We start from the raw sequence: 17,795 nt of genomic DNA, 5'->3' as shown, positions 1-17,795 counted from the left end.
TTTCATGGTTTGGTAATTTAGGGAAGTTTATTTGCACTTCGTTCGTTCGTTCGTTTCAGCCGAAAGACGTCCACTGCTTATTTGCACTTAACATGAAAAATATGGTATCAATGTACTGAGAACCTATGCACCTTCAGTGGCAACAACAAGGTCTACTGGGTACCTATAGTCTACTAAAGGCATGAAATAGATTAATTTCACTAAAAATTAAAACCAACTCCAAAACGAATCACCAAAAGGTAGGACACCGACACCAACTCCGAAAATGGCTAATTTTGTTAAAATAACNTTGTGTTACTTGGGAGAAATTTGCCGATGTAAAATTCTATCGTGTGGGTTCACAAGTTTTACAACGCTCCCGCCCTGTTGTCCGACTTCTTGACATCTAGAATTTGAATCATTGTTTAATAAGAAAACAATACTCAAAGAAAACATTCCTTTTAAAAAATAAAGAAAACATTCCTTTTAAAAAATTAAGGAATGTTTTCTTTGTGTAAAATTGTATATCTACAGTAACTATTAGACTAGGCACAGACCACCGATTTTTAGTTGGCCTATAGTTGTGCCCGATTTTGAATTGTATGAAGAATCGGGCGAATCAAATCGGTGTAATGTGCGCACTTCCATACATGCCCATACTGATCAACTGCCCGAGTAAACCATCGGCCGACGAAAAATCGATGGTCTGCGCCTAGGCTTAACAGTAATTTCCCTTCAAGGGGCATTACAAAATTCTACCCTGTATATTAAAGCGAAATACCAATCACTGATTAATCACGAAATCTCAGAAACTAATGGGTGATTCATTTGACGGTACTTTTTTTAAATCTAAAGAAATGTAATACAAACCAATTTATTGGGTAATTTTTATTACAATACAAAAAAAAACTTACTTGAAATTTGATTTTTAATGATAATTTCATTAAAATGTTGGCGTTAACTCCGGTTAACATAGTCCATTCTGCAGTTCCAATTTTCGATGACGCGTCCGAACATTACCTCCATTTTTGTAGTCAGTTAAAACGGTAAGCCATGTCTTAGCTGCACCAGCTCTATCATACGATCAGTCTCCATACAAGTAAAATGTAGTGTAATCAAGTCAAACAGTAAATAAGAAAACATACTGAAGGTTCCAGATCCTCGTAGAAAAAACAACGGCTACCAGCTACAATGGTTTGCTAACATTTCCCGTAAGGTCAACGTACTAAACAGTCTAGAAATTCAGCGTATCTATTTAATTTAAATACTGATAAGGGTAAGATACAGGCGAATCAACGACCCACTATCGGGCGTATTCACGGCCAATACATCCGCCATTTTTGCAGCGGTGGCTGAGGTAAATCACGCGTTGATATGTTGAACTTTGTGATTCACTTTAAATCCACGGCTTTTATAAATTTTAATCATCCGTAAAGTCATCTACCTATTGGAGGAAAGTCGGTACCTATTCGAAAGATAGTCGAGGATTAATTTTGGTTCGGGTGAATGACAGTTAACATTCTGCTGGTAGATTTGATTTTCATTTATGTTGGGTTTTTATTGGCGGCCAAGCTGTAGATCCTGGATACACAAGAGTTACAGTGGTGGGAACGAGCGATGCGAATCAGTGGCGGATTTACAGTTTTGCCGCCCGTAGGCTAGGGTGGGGTTGGATCTTTATTTAACTTTTATCTTCTGAAATCGAGTAAGCGTCATCTGAAATCTGCCGCCCCTAGGACGCTGCCGCTCCTAGGCCGCGGCCTATACGGCCTATTGACAGATCCAGGACTGATGCGAATAGTCCTGATTATACAATTTTAAGCTATCCTTGTGTTGTTAACTGAGACTGAGACCATATTTGCAGCCTTTTATTATTCTTAATTTAAATGTTCATTTATTTAAAACTGGTTATCTTGTCGCCCTTGAGATAAAAGAAAAGTCAGGGCAGAATATTCACATCGTTTCTTCATACTACTAACATACTTTTTAATTTAATCCTTACAATAATTATTTTATACTAAAATACTAAGACACGGGTCTTAACGCGACGTTTATTAATGAGTTACATTATGTACTCACGGCTTGACGTTTAATTTAACGTCGCAAATAAACGTCGCGTTAAGACCCGTGTCTTACTATTTTAGTTGAAATGGAACGCGAAAGTTTAAAATCATTTTATACTTACGTTACTACGAGTACCTCTCCGACCTCAGATTGGCTGAACCCTTCTTCTTGCGTAGGTAGTACCTATGCGAACCACCGGGCCATACATCGCATGAACTCACTACATTATACTAACCTGGTATTTGCACCCTATAGTAAAAATAGATCCCTAAAACCCCGCGCTAGATACGTGCTGAAGCTCACCCGATCTCAAGTAAGTCGAGACCCTAACCCTCGCTTGCACCCTCCTCATGCACCCTCGGTCATTATAATAATTTCAGGCTGCAACCCCTCATATCTGAACATAGACCTTACTCACAGGCAGATCATTTTGAAAAAAAAAACGTAGGGGAGACCGAGGTGAGGTGTAACCATGCCAACTAATGCGCTGAGCTCGAAACTCAGTGTCGCATTAGAAATTCGCACACACAAAGTAATCAAAATATGTACTCATTATCCATTGCGGTATCAGTACTCAACGTTCGAATAATCTTTAGCACTACGCTAGCAATGTAAACTGTTTAAATTATGACGTCGCTGCTGTCATCATTGCTGTCACGAGCAATGTGTCCTGTTTTTGGTCATATTGCTGAGACACCGGCCCCGCCCTCTTGTCACATCTCCCTTTAGTAGGTACCTATCTGTGATCTGTGGTTGTAACAGAGAAAAGTTGTGAAATTACCGATTTTTTGGAACTTATTAACTACTAGTGAGCGCGCCAGTACGCGTGTTAGTTCAAGTCTCGAGCTTCCGAAATGTCACAATGTCACAACTCTCTTCTGTTACAATTCACCTCGGTCTCCCCTACGTATCCACTTGAAACCTCTCGTTTAAAATAAGACCACCCGTATGTTTTGTATGGAATTATTTAAGGCCAGAAAATATGTGGGTCTAGATAGAATTATCTGCTCACTAGCACATAAATCTAGTCAATATTTTACAAACTGACAAGTGACTGAGTATCTTGCACTTAGTAATCAATATTAGCACTTGACCTTAGAATAATAATATGGATGTACGAGCTTGAATTGGTCCTACGTCGTTAGTTTTGTTATAAAACTTATTATCATACTATATTTTAACATTAGGGGAAGGCCTACATTTAGCAGTGGACGTCCTTTGGCTAAAATGATAATAGCAGCACTAATATTATAAATGACTGATTTCACAGTCTAACTGAAATTTTTATTATCTATGACGCTAATTCTAGTATGTACCTAGTATAATATTATAAACATTTATCCGCTAAGAAGCTGCGTTCCATAACACAAGTCACTATAAAATGTAGAACCCGCAGAAAAAATCCTTTTTTCCCTTCATCCCAAAAAAAGTATTCAAATATATGGTGCCGCTAAAAAATTACCTACAGGAGGTCGCAAATGACCTCCTAAGTAACAGAATGTAGTATAGCCCGAAAACCAAATGGGCCAACAAATAAGAAGATCCTTGTAGGTATAAATAAAGTCTGAGTTTCCTTTGGGCGTAGGTATAAAGTCGACTTCGAGGCAAAGAAAGGGCAGGCTCATAAACATAGGCCGATGTTTGTATTTAAGGGATGTGGCCCCTACTATGGATAACAATTTACAAACGTTACAATTTCTATGTTAAATTATTGAATTGAAAGACAGAATTTTCATTAAGGTAGAGTTTGAATTCTTCATTTGTTTCACAACTTCTTTCTTTACAATGTTTTTAATTATTTTTATGTGATAAAGCAGATATTTAATTGCAATCANGGATGGAACGCGAAAGTTTGAAGTCTTAAATTATTTTATACTTACGTTACTACGAGTACCTCTCTGACCTCCGATTGTCCGAACCCTTCTTCTTGCGTAAGTAGTACCACCGGGCATAATTATGCACTATACTAACCTGGCATTTGCACCCTATAGTAACAATATAAATCCCTAAAACCCATAGCTAGATACGTGCTGAAGCTCACCCGATCTCAAGTAAGTCGAGACCCTAACCCTCGCTTGCACCCTCCTCATGCACCCTCGGTCATTATAATAATTTCAGGCTGCAACCGGCACAGGCAGATCATTTTGAAAAAAAAACGTAGGGGAGACCGAGGTGAGGTGTAACCATGCCAACTAATGCGCTGAGCTCGAAACTCAGTGTCGCATTAGAAATTCGCACACACAAAGTAATCAAAATATGTACTTATTATCCATTGCGGTATCAGTACTCAACGTTCGAATAATCTTTAGCACTACGCTAGCAATGTAAACTGTTTAAATTATGACGTCGCTGCTGTCATCATTGCTGTCACGAGCAATGTGTCCTGTTTTTGGGCATATTGCTGCGACACCGGCCCCGCCCTCTTGTCACATCTCCCTTTAGTTTCTGTGATCTGTGGTTGTAACAGAGAATACTTGTGACATTGTCGATTTCATTGGAAGAGTTGTGAACTTAATTAACTACTAGCAAGCTCGTAACAGTGGGCGTTTTTAGTTCAAGTCTCGAGCTAATAAATGCGTGCGCTTGCGAGCTGATAGTTAATAGGTTTCCAAAATGTCACAACTCTCCTCTGTTACAATTCACCTCGCTCGGTCTCCCCTACGTATCCACTTGAAACCTCTCGTTTAAAATAAGACCACCCGTATGTTTTGTATGGACTTATTTATGGCTAGAAAATATGTGGGTCTAGATAGAATTATCTGCTCACTAGCACATAAAAATCTATATCAATATTTTACAAACTGACAAGTGTCTGAGTATCTTGCACCTAGTAATCAATATTAGCACTTGACCTTAGAATAATAATATATGGATGTAAGAGTTTCAATTGGTCCTACGTTGTAAGTTTTGTTAAAAAACTTATTACCATACTATTTAACATTAGGGGAAGGCCTACATTCAGCAGTGAACGTCCTTTGGCTAAAATGACGATAGCAGCACTAATATTATAAATTACTGATTTCACAGTCTAACTGTTTTTTTATATCTGTGACGTTAATATTAGTAGTATATTATAATCATTTATCCGCTAAGAAGCTGCGTTCCAATAACACAAGTCACTATAAAATTTAGAACCCGCGGAAAAAAATTTTTCCTTCAACCCAAAAAAAGTATTCAAATATATGGTGCCGCTAAAAAATTACCAACAGGAGGTCGTAAATGACCTCCTAAGTAACAGAATGTAGTATAGCCCGAAAACCAAATGGGCCAACAAATAAGAAGATCCTTGTAGGTATAAATAAAGTCTGAGTTTCCTTTGGGCGTAGGTATAAAGTCGACTTCGAAGCAAAGAAAGGGCATGCTCATAAACATAGGCCGATGTTTGTATTTAAGGGATGTGGCCCCTACTAAGGGTAACAATTTACAAAGGTTACAATTTTCTATGTTAAATTATTGAAGATGAAAGACAGAGGGTGGGTTGCACCATCTTACTTTAACTTTGTCAAACGTCAAAAATCTGTCAAACTCCATACAAAAAGCACCGGTTATCATCATAGGTATAGTTAGTCACCGTTAAAATTTGGTGGTGCAACTCAGCCAGAATTTTCATTAAGATAGAGTTTGAATTCTTCATTTGTTTCACAACTTCTTTGCAATGTTTTTATTTTTTTTATGTGATAAAGCAGATATTTAACCGCAATGATACTTATGTTAAGAGTAGATGCAGTCTAGGGTACCTATCCAGTAACCAGGGCTCTCGCGGAAGACCAGTTTCTTGACATGCCCTTAGGAGCATGTCATGATAAATACTAAGCGGGAGCCTATTGACGCAGTGGCTCACTATTTTTCTATATTCCTTTTGTGTTATTACTGTTTTGTAATTTGTTCTTACTGTGATCCATAAATTATATTCTATTCTATTCTAACCTCAGCACCAGCCCAAATGTTGTCCTGAAGTGAGGGCAAGGTTTTTTCAGACGTGTATAAGCGCCCTGGAATTGGCCTAAGTATTAAATAAAAGCTTTGACTTTGTAAATACTAATTCAGTTCACATTTGTCATATTATAATGATCGTAGTGCTCGGGAAAAACACTTATCAGTGAACAGGGAATTCCAGTCCCTAGATTTTCGCATAAAGAGTTAGCGAAAGTGTGTCTCTAATTTTTTTATGCATCATAATATGATTGCCACAATGTCATGTCACCGGATATAAGTGAAGCAAATGATATATTGTGACGTACGTATAAGATAACAATTACATACGGGGAGTTACCCAATCGGAGTATGTACTTCCCTGAAAAGATAATGAATTCACAAAAAAATATTTTAATAATGCAATTTTGGAGCTTGATTTACGAAAGTAACTCTGTCTGTATGTCTGCTAGCTTTTAAAGCTTATACTTTTGAAATAATTTAGATGAAGATTGGCGTAAAAATAGTTAGAATCAGAAGGAAAAACATAGGATACGTAGTTTTTATCCTATTTTTGAAAGAGATTAACGCCCGTATTCACAAACAATGCTTGCTTAAGTGAAGCAGCAAATCGAACGCACAGAGCTCTGCGATTAGTTCGTGTGTCACCCTGTGCGTCCACGCGCACTGTGAGACCTCATAGTAATGTTTGTGAATATGCGCGTATAATATCTTCTGTGACAAACTCAAATAGACGAAGCTGCAAGTAAAAGCTAGTCCTAAAAATTGTCTTTTGTTAGGAGTCAGTTCACCTTACATTGTTCTACTACTATGTAGGTAATTCTATTAAATAATTTTAATACAAAGCAATATCAACTCCTTAATTCGATTTCCCGTAGTAGTATCTTTGACTACCCAACCCTTTGAAAGGGCATGCCAATGAATAAGTAACTACCGTCAATCAAACGCTGTCCCTTCGTGGTAGCCACGGTAAGATAAAAGTTGATCGGGCGCACATAATAATTGATCAACAAACACATTGACACGCGCGCTAAATAATAATGACTTGACTTTGTATAGGTATAATGTATAGATAGGAACCTACAGACAACTTAAATAGTTAGGCTGGGTTGCACCATCTCTTTAACTTTGACGAACGTCAATAATCTGTCAAACTCCATACAAAAAGCACCGGTTATCGTCATAGTTACGGTCAAAGTTAGCTGGTGCAACTCAGCCTTAGATTTTTACATTTTAACCGTAACAACCGGTTATTGTTAACCGGTGATTTTTGTATGGAGTTTGACACATTTTTGACGTTTGTCCGAGTTAAAGTAAGATGGCGAAACTCAGCCTAATTAACTAGCGGCTGTCCGCGACTTTGTACGCGTGGATCCCGATTTACCCCCTTAGGGGTTGAATTTTGCAAAATCCCGTCTAAATAAAAGAAACGCCGATGCAAAATTTGAGACTCCTAGCACTTGTAGTTTCTGAGATTTCGTGATGAGTGAGTCAGTCAGTGACATTTTGCTTTTATAAATATCGAATATAGTTTTATTGTAGAACTTAAGTTTAGAGAAAAACGTACAAAGGACAAAATCAATGTAGTTTTAGTGCCGTACTTTTATAATGCCTTTGGGACAGGCCTTATGCCCGTTTTCACCATCAATCCCTAATTTTTAGTGACCCCGATGTAAACAATATCCATGTTAAAAGTTACCATAGGGGTCACTTAAAAATAAGGGATTGATGGTGAAAACGGGCATTAGTCCAGCAGTGGACGTCATTTGGCTGAAACAAACGAATAAACTTGCCTAATGACAAGAAACCGAGAACTAAGTGAAGAGAGCAGGCGCTCTATTAGTTATGTTTTTTTGTATTTTTATTTAAATACATATTAAACAGTATTTTAAAACAAGTAATTAATTTTACATACATTTTGCACCATGATGTCCATTCCAAAAATTCTTCCAACAGTGAAATTGTGCTCCTACGTCAACTAACAACTCGGAAGTGTTGCCACTTCTAAGGGCCTTGATGATTAAGGAAAATACTTACTGATAAGGAAGAACAAAGAACTGCTCTTGAATCGGAAACGTTTTCCGGAATGCAATTGACCTGTGCGTGTGCCTTACGAGGATATTTGGGCTGTAATCGTTAATTTTGACCTCGAAATTATCTATTACTAAAATCCTTTTTTAACAATGTTCATTTGAGTTGAAGTGGAATAAAAAAGTTATTTTTAATGTATTTCGATCAAGATTTGACTCCAATCTATACTAATATCTACGACTATACTATCTATACTTCTATACTAATATTATAAATGCGAAAGTAACTCTGTCTGTCCGTCTGTTTTGCTTTCACGCCTAAACCACTGAACCGTTTTTGATGAAATTTGGCATAGAGATACATAGTTTGAGTCCTGGGAAAGCACATAAGATTTTTATCCCGGTTTTTGAAACAGCGACGCGCGCGATAAAGTTTTTCTGTGACAGACAAAATTCCACGCGCGCAAAGCCGCGGGCGGAAAGCTAGTATTTGAATAAAATAATAATATATTTTTTATGGAAAAATAGGTAGTAAACTCCCAAATGCAAATAATTCGCTGACAAAAACATTGGGACACTCGTAAAATCTTTACAGTGGATAAAAATCCGTAATGAAGCTTAATTAAAGCCGTCCCGGTGTTATGGCCGCTTGATTAACTCTACGTTTGGGACGCTCGTAAAATGTCGCGCGCGTTACGACGGCAGTCGAGGACTTTGAGGATACGATGCTTGCGAAATTTTTAAATTGTCAATAGCTTGCCCCCGCTGTACTTTTGAAATACTTTTTCATAATAAAATACAAAAACTGTAAACGGTGAAAATTCTCTGGATAATCAATTATGGATTTTCATATTTCAGTTTCGTCTTTGTATAATTTGTATATGCAGAGACTGGAAAACAAGCATTTAAAAAGTATGTTCAATAAATAAATAGACACTTTAAAACATAATACATATAATCATAATACACAAAGATGTTTGTTGAACACTTGTTTAAATTAACATTTTATTATGAAAATGTCATATTTTATTTTTATTATTATGTTTTGTCAAAACAAAAGAATAATACATTTTAATAAAAAAAATTATCAAAATATCCTTCTTCAAATAATCCCTAATGATTTAAGGATAGCCGTCAAAACAATTTCCTCCATTTTAACGAGCTTCGTAAATGGATAAAGAATATTCTGGGTGTTAAATTATGCACCAAGATAAGCTTTTGTATTATTTAACTTATTTATGTTTATGTTGGTTGATATTTTGGGACTAATCCCAACTTTGTGCCAATAGGTACTCTTATGTAGTAAGACACGGGTCTTAACGCGACTTTTATTAATGCGTTACATTATGTACTCACGGCTTGACGTTTCGGCTGCGATGCTGCAGCCGTGGTCACAAGCAGACCACGTGACCACGGCTGCAGCATAGCAGCTGAAACGTCAAGCCTTGAGTATAATGTAACTCATTAATAAACGTTGCTAGGTTTTGATACTTATTCGTTTTTGCAAATTTGAATTCGACTTATTAGGTTTTTAGCAACGCATTTTTCCGGTGTTAAGCACAATAGAGCGATTTCTGTCTTCACATCCTGTGGCGACCTTGATTCTAAGATGATTTATGACAAAAAACTAAAATCTGCAAAAGTGTCCCTTACTAGGTTTTAAAATGGACCAGCTACGTGACTTGACATTTGTTCCCAAGTACACCCAAGCCTTTAACACCCATTTAGGTAAACAAACACCCAAAATCCTTAAAAATAGCACCCGCCAAAAAAAACTGCCAGAAATTGTTAGCACAGTTTTTATCAGAGGCAAGACACTGCTAGAAAACGGCAGTCATCCCAGGAATCCGGTATTTCAGAGGATAATGACGGGAAAAGATTAGCATTCCTTTCATAGCCCGGCAAAAGATTGGGAATAAAAGAAAACAGGAATGGACAAAAACGGCGCTGGAATTTTAACTCTTTTTCCATAGGTTGGAATATGATTTTGGTTCGTTTCGTAAATGAGTTGATCTTGTTAAAATGTTTAAAGGAATGTTAACAGATTTACTGAGGAAAAGGGTTTGTTTCACTTTTAGCAGTTAGCTTTACGTTTAGCTCTTTTTCTGAACAAACCTTCATAGTTTTCACAGTAAAGTTATAGATGACCCACGCTGAACTGTCCCGCCAAACTCAATGACAGGGGGGCGCTACCATCGTTCAACTTTATGGTTTCCAACATGGCAAAAATCGGAACCAGCGATTCGGTATTGACGGTGGCGCCCCGCTGTCAATGTCATCGATAGGACAGTTCAGTATTTTGGAACTATAATCTATGATGAAAACCTTAAATTCGTAGAAGAAAACAATGTTATTTGACAATGAAATCTGTCAAACGCTGTCAACAAGAAGTTAGAATCGGGCTGTTTTGATTTTCAAGATTTATGGGTTTTTAAGGTAAGAATCGCAGGGTAAAACATTAATTATAGATGTACCTAGGTAGTGTTATTTTGTTATTTGAGCATAGGTTCAGTAGGTATGTACTTAGACTCTATCATTAAGCCTAGACGCAGACCACCGATTTTTAGTTGGCCGATAGTTGGGTCGGGCTGTTAGCAGTAATCAGTATGGAGATGTATGAAAGTGCGCACATTACACCGATTTGCTATCGGCCGATTCCTTATACAAATCAAAATCGGGCCCAACTATCGGCCAACTAAAAGTCGTTGGTCTGCGCCTAGGCTAACAGTAACTCAGGTTAGAATAGTCAGATAGTGGGTATAGACAGTTGTTTAGTCCAACATCATCAGCACCACGCTTACTTTGTATCATGCACATATGTACGTACCTACCATAATGACGTGCGAATATGTATAAAGCATCCACACCTCTAATACTGACTGCGTTCTCATCTCTCTTATAAAAACCATTTCATCCCAACTGCTGCCAGCTTTGTTGCTATTTTATTGGAGGTACGAACCTGGAACTAGTTAGGTATAAATCGGCGCGAGCCAAAATCTATTATTATGTTAAAGAGGGTGCAGTTTTTGCACTCGCTGTGGATATAAACATGCCGAGTGTCGCTTTTGCGACGTCCATGCAATTTGCACAGAGTAAAATTTGCAGATTGTTGTAGTATTTTACTGGGTAGTTAGCTTTATCAATAAGAGTAGGGACTGTAACTAATAGCTACTAATAAAATGTAGTCTTTGAAAGGTCAGTGAATTTAAAGTATATTGTCTCTTTCGTCATTTTTGTCACTTTCTGATAAATTTTTATACCTACAGATTTACAATAGAGAATAGACTAAAAGTGGTCACAAGTATTTTCACAGTGTCAAGTGGTAGCCATATAATTTCAGGGCGCTCAAAATCTCACACGTCACCTCAAATCGTGCACGACGTAATAAAATATGAAATTCTAAACGTGTACAAGTGTGCACTGAAATTTAAAAAAAAAATCTTTAATGACATGTAGGCCCTCTACAAATTTGAATGTTCTATACGATTACACTTGTTTCGACGATCAATGGGCAAATATGCGGCGCTAAATTTTATTTTTTCGTTAAAACCAACGCTTTTACAACACTCAATTGTTTTAATTCGCTCACGAACCGATTGAAATTGCCGGAGTTCACTTAACTCCAACTCAGTGGCTTAAAACTTTGGAAACTCTGCCGTTGTGTACTGAATTCGCTACTCTAGACCGGTACAGAGGAATTCTCGTTACACTATCCGAGATAAAGTTAAAATATTATCGTACGGGATCGAACCGGCGCGTCTCGCTTCGCGCGAATAAATGTTCTAATACATTTTGAAAACAACAGTTCTATTTTCCCTTTGGAGCGTCCGCTCGGGTAGGGCTGAGATGCAGTTTTGGTGGAGTTTAATTCGATTTTTGATTGTGTTTTATTTTTTCGGAGTTTTTTTTCACTGAGGTTTGTCGGTTTTGTGGCCAGTTCTGCTTGGATTTGGTTTTAAGATGCGATTCTTCATGCCACACAGAGGAAATGATAAAGGCAATTAAGTATGTTTTAGATTTAGAGGATTTAGCATCATGTGATACGTTACCAGGTTTACGTTTAGTTGTTTGATTTCAAAAATAATTTACCAATTCAATTTTTAGTATCACTTGTCTCCTCGATAGTGTGCTGTATTTTTGTGTCGAAATAGGAGAAAACAACTGACCTCAAGGTCTATAATTTTTTTTATTTGATCTTATCCTTAGGAAAATCTGTGTGATTTTAGTCGTAAACCTCTTTATAAAATAAATCTTATCAAACGACCACTCCTCTGAATATAAGACAAGAAGAAAACAGCATCTTGTTTAGCAATACTCCCGTATCAAAGCATTTTCCGCTGCCCAGCCCTACGGTGCGGTATTTAACCACCGGTCCCGATATTAGAATGTCTGCCTCTCAAAGGCACCCAGGTGATCCGAGCGTTCTCAAGCGCTCGAGTTTTATCTTGGCTCCAGTGATTTTAAAGACATATTCTTTATTGGGAATGCGATAGTGTTTTGGGTTGGGTTTGTAAATAAATTGTAAGTCCATTTTCTGTATGCAACTGACTTTTAGATTAGAATGGCCACAAGCGGTGTACTGTTATTTAAATCTATTGCACTGACATTTTGCATTTTAATTTAAACGGTTTACTGCCTTCAAAGTTTTCTTCTGTAGTGTACGTTATAATGGTGGCGATTAAAGACCTAATGTCAAGTTTTATGAGTCGCTATAGGCATTTGACATGGATCAATCGGATTAGTACCAACCCGTAATATTTTACTCATCGATGTATGTCCTGAATAGGAATCAAACATCTCACTGAAGGGAGTCAAAATCTTTACTCTGAGTCACTAAGGCTTTGTCAATAGTACGTGGGAGTTTCTAAAACAATTTTATTTTATAGACGACAAAAAATATTAGAATTTTGATAATGACATGCAAAAGTACCACATAATTTCTTACACAGAAAATGTTTACAAATATTTCACGAACGTTTCAAAAACTCAACCCAACTTATTGTAAACTGAGATCTCGACACTTCGAGACCGCCATCTTAATACGGCTCCGAAATTAATGCAGTCACTAACTCTAAATAAAATCCAGCTTTGCGCAAACACTGAAACTAAAACTAAAGCTAAAACTTGGAACGTTCGCTAATCCCTCTCCAGGTTATCAAGCTTCAAATCCGAGTATTTGTGAAGTTTTCAACTAATTTACAAACGTGAGTGGCGTTATTACAGAGCCAGTTTTNTTTAACAGTGATTGTATGTTACATGGTTTGTAAATGTCATACTTTAGAAGTCCTGTAAGTTTTAGGTATGATTTCTTAAGAAAATTCGCTAAATTTCGAGTAAATGCAGCAACAGTCAGAACATAGAGGCAAAATCTCGTAACGCCCGAAACGCACACTTTTCGACTCATATTTTTGTTATTCTACATTATAAGCTGTACAAACTGTATTATTAAGATAAAACAACTAAAAACGGACAGATTAAGGCACTAACATTATTAAAATACTATTTCAAAATACATGAAATTGTTGAATATGTGTGTACGAACGTAACACCCGAAACGATGGAATGACCCCCCTTTTATTAAGTAGCTAAATCAATTAAAATGTTTAATTTTTATAAAATATTTATAAAAAGAAGATAACATTACACATCAAACAATATATTTTACTTTTGAGGGACCCTTTTTTACATTCTGGATACAGGTTTCCATGCTTCTGAATATTGGCCTGATTTTTGCTACACTGTGCGTAGCAGAAAAAGCTTTTGCTCTTCCTTTGCAGTGATCAAACCATGAAAATCTTGCATAAGCTTTATAGCTCTTTCAGCTGTATCATTAACTACCCTAAAGAAAGCACTTTTTAGCCTTTAAATAGGCAACATCTTCATCTCATATAGAAATGTGTCTCAGTGCGAAATTATTATAAATTTTCAATCGAGAAAATTAATTTCTACTCTTGACAGACACAAAACCACTCAATGGTTTTCCAGCAACAATAAATAAGGCAATATTATTATCAATTCATTAAAAACAGGATAAAAAATTAGTACAAAGTCCTATTTACCATAGAAATAATCATACCTTCTTCAGATGGAATGTATCTCTTCCCAGAATCATACATACTCTCTCTTTGTACTTTTACTACAATATTGACGGTGTTTGTTCATTTCCTTCATCATCAAAGAGTGATAAAACGGCAATTTGTTCTGATATGAAGTACCAAAGATGTTGACTAAACTTGCTCAGAGCTGCTTTGGAAATCAATTTGTCAACACTCTCATATACCTCTTGGAAAGTGGATGTCAAGAGTTCCTTAAGGCTTTCCTCAGAGCTGGTAAGCTGGTCGTAATGTCCTTGCGTTTGTATAGAATCTTGCGTAGTGAGATATGACGATAAACCTCCGAAACATATTTGGTCTATTTTTAATTTATTTAATTTTCTTTGTCTTGCACTTTCTACTTTTTTAACTAACTTTTTGTCTACACCTTAACACTCTGGACGCCTTGGTTTTATTTGTTTTTGTTAAAATATTTTATTTGTTTTTAAATCCTCCTCACCGCGGCGCTTATAAATCTTGAATATTTTAAATAATTTTTCTTGCAACTCCCTCCAAGCATGGTGCAGATAGACAAGTTTTTTTACACAGTTAGGCTCTGGTAGGATTTACAGCTTTTCCCAAAATATAATACACTCCCGAATGATGAGATTAGAGCTTTCAATAACATTTTAATTAACTTCGCAAAATATGTTAAAAAATACTGCAAAAACTTGACGATTAACGGTAACTTTGTGCTTATTATTTGATAAATTTACGTCCCCGACTAAGAAAATACTTTTTTTATTGCTTCTTAATTCCACAGCCATCTTCTAAATGTCAAACAATAGGTGTTAATCACGAGATTAATTTAGAACAAATGACAAATACCGCGAATACGCACCGCTACTGCCGCGCAACATGTTCCGATGCAAGTCGGCACGGGTTATCGTACTCCAAATAAAGTAAAAATTTATTTCCGAGTGTTTTAGAGGCAAACAAACAAAACTAAGACCTATGCGTTACAAATTTAAAACTTTGAAAAATAAGGGACACCCTAGTGTAGGTACGTTATAATAGTGGCAATTAGAGACCTAATGTCCAGTTTTATGAGCTATAGGTATTTGATATGGATTAATCGGATAAGTACAAAAATTATGTATATTCTTCACCTCAATGTGTGTCCTGCATAGGAATCGAACCGAGTATCTCTCACTCAAAGGAGTACACATTCCTATGGATCACTCCTTGACAGTATGGGTAGGTACGTTTATAAAACATTTTATGATCGATGAACAATTCAATATTAGATTTTGATGATGTAAAAGTACTTAATGTTTCTAAATATTTCAAGAACGTTTCAAAAACTCAACCCAACTAATTGTAAACTGAGATCTCAAAACTTCGAGACCGCAATCTTAATACGGCTCTGAAATTAATGCAGTCACTAACTCTAAATAAAATCTAGCTTTGCGCAAACACTGAAACTAAAACTAAAGCTAAAACTTGGAACGTTCGCTAATCCCTCTCCAGGTTATCAAGCTTCAAATCCGAGTATTTGTGAAGTTTTCAACTAATTTACAAACGTGAGTGGCGTTATTACAGAGCCAGTTTCAGCCGGTTCAGCCGGGCAGACAATATAAGCCATAAGCCGGGCTGAGACGAGCTTATCGGGCCACTGATTGTGCTTGAACATACACGTAACGTAACGTAAATCTTCAATTTTAGTTTTAGTTGGGACTGGATTTGGTTGTGCTTAATTTAGTCGCTGCTTCTGAGTGTGCATGAAAATGCATTAAAATGTTTGTTCATAAATAGGGGTTTTTAGTCCTGTATTTCCACCTCTCGTTCCCACCGCTGCAACTCCTGTGTAGCCAGGATCTACAGCTTGACCGCTGTAAAAAACCAACCAATGAAGGTCAAGTTTGTGCCGGGGGAAAGTTAAACTGTCATTGGAAACGCAACGAAATTAATCAGAAGAACATAGGAGGAGTTTGAAGTTATATTAGGGGTTAAAATGGAGCGTTTGTTTGATGATACTGCCGCGAACTTCTATTGAGCACCAGCCAGCAATGATGGTAGGGAAAACTATGTTTGGGGCGTGTATTCTCTTCTTCCTCGGTTCCTCACTGTTGAGAATCGCGACCACTAATGTTTCTCCATAGACTGTCGTCATAAACTGTGTGGACGGCGCGATGCATACTTCCGCCCACCGTCTTCCTAACTGCGTCTGACCATCTCGTTGGTGCCCTACCCCGTGTTTAAATGTCCTGAAAAGTATGAAATGTAATGAAAAATATTGTTTTTTTTAAATAAGTAGCTTGAAGAATTCGAACTCACAATTTTTCGCTTGCCAGCGACTACTTTTCCATCTAAGTTACTTATTCCTGCCTTCACCATCAATACCTAATTTTTAAGTGACCAGCATTTTTGATTTGATCCAAAATTGACGCTGCTTTCGATTAACTGGTTCGATGGTGTCAATCTGAGTGGTTCTTTCTTCTTCTTTATCCAAAATGAAAATTGTCACAACAAAGAATGGCGTTTGAGCAGTCGATTGCGGCTGTCGAGTCGAAGGCGAATTTTCCATTTTCGCATGTAAAACAAAATTCACTCGCACACCGAGAGCCGCGGAGATGCTGCTGGTGACGGGATTTGCGAGTGGTGGCCATGTTTTCGTGATATTTCGGGATAGGTATTTATTTATGTTTGTAATGCCATAAGGTACGAGCACGTCATATCTGCAAGAGCACGACTGTAACTCTCTAATTTACCACAGGCAAAAAAAAAATTTAGACAACTTATTGTCATCATACATAAGTCATTCTGATGGGCAAGCTAAGTTAAGAAGAAAAGACAAAGTTTTGCAATGTTGTCAATTATTATGTATTTAATTACAATTTGGTTGCAATTTTCATTATTCCTTTTTCGGGCAAATGTCGATTCAAGCTTCTAATGGCAAAGTACTGTCCCATCTAGAAATCTAACCTCTGAGTAAAAGAATCTCACACTCTTAACACAGAACCACGGAGGCGACAACAAGAAGATTATGCCAATAGGGGTAACCTAGAACAGGATTGTACTTTTGTATTTCTTCATTTGTCTCACAATGTCGAAAATGATGGCCGCCCCAGGATCGCCGGCGAATAGTTTCGCGTCTGTCAGAGGGTTTTGAAGGGGATTTATTATTTTTATTATTGTTTCGCAGCCAGTCTTGGGCCTGCCTTATTTCTCAGCTTAAGTTATGACTCTCGCCAAATAGAGTTTTCAGGGTATTATGAAATCGTTTTTTCTTGATCCCCCCTTTGTGTGAATCGTAGGAATTTCGGCAGAAGCTAGGGATTCAGAAGATTGAGTTAATGAAGTTTTTTGAGATGGAGCGAGATGAATTTTTAAATTAAAATACAGGAGACTAGTAGCGAAAGATGATAACAAAAATGTGCAACAGCATTGTGGGATGACTAAGGTATTCTGCTTTCTGTCTCTCTTACTTGGTTGTGATTTGGGGTGAGTGATAGAGATAGAAATAATCCAATAAAGGGGTTGGACGAAAAGAATTCGCAGCAGAAATCTTAATTTGGTAACTAAAAGGTACTCAACATTTTTTGAGTAAAAATGCTGATATTCCATATAATTTGAAAATTACCTTTCTTCTATCGGTGATGCTGGTGACTTGGTGCTTTATTGGAATCGATCTTCGTCTATGAACAGACAAAAATAAAATATTGATACTTCTTAGCAAATAAATGTATACGCTAAG

The 17,795-nt window shown here is 37.0% G+C and overlaps 1 pseudogene; it reads right to left on the bottom strand.

Annotated features, from left to right (window-relative positions):
- Positions 1-347: 347 nt before the first annotated feature.
- LOC114355781 (uncharacterized) lies at positions 348-16,707 on the bottom strand (annotated as a pseudogene).
- Positions 16,708-17,795: the final 1,088 nt, after the last annotated feature.

Source organism: Ostrinia furnacalis, unplaced genomic scaffold (assembly GCF_004193835.3).
Source record: "Ostrinia furnacalis isolate ACB-3 unplaced genomic scaffold, ASM419383v2 OfSCF2506, whole genome shotgun sequence".
In the NCBI taxonomy this organism is placed as follows: domain Eukaryota; kingdom Metazoa; phylum Arthropoda; class Insecta; order Lepidoptera; family Crambidae; genus Ostrinia; species Ostrinia furnacalis.
This window is presented reverse-complemented; position numbering and strand designations above follow the sequence as displayed.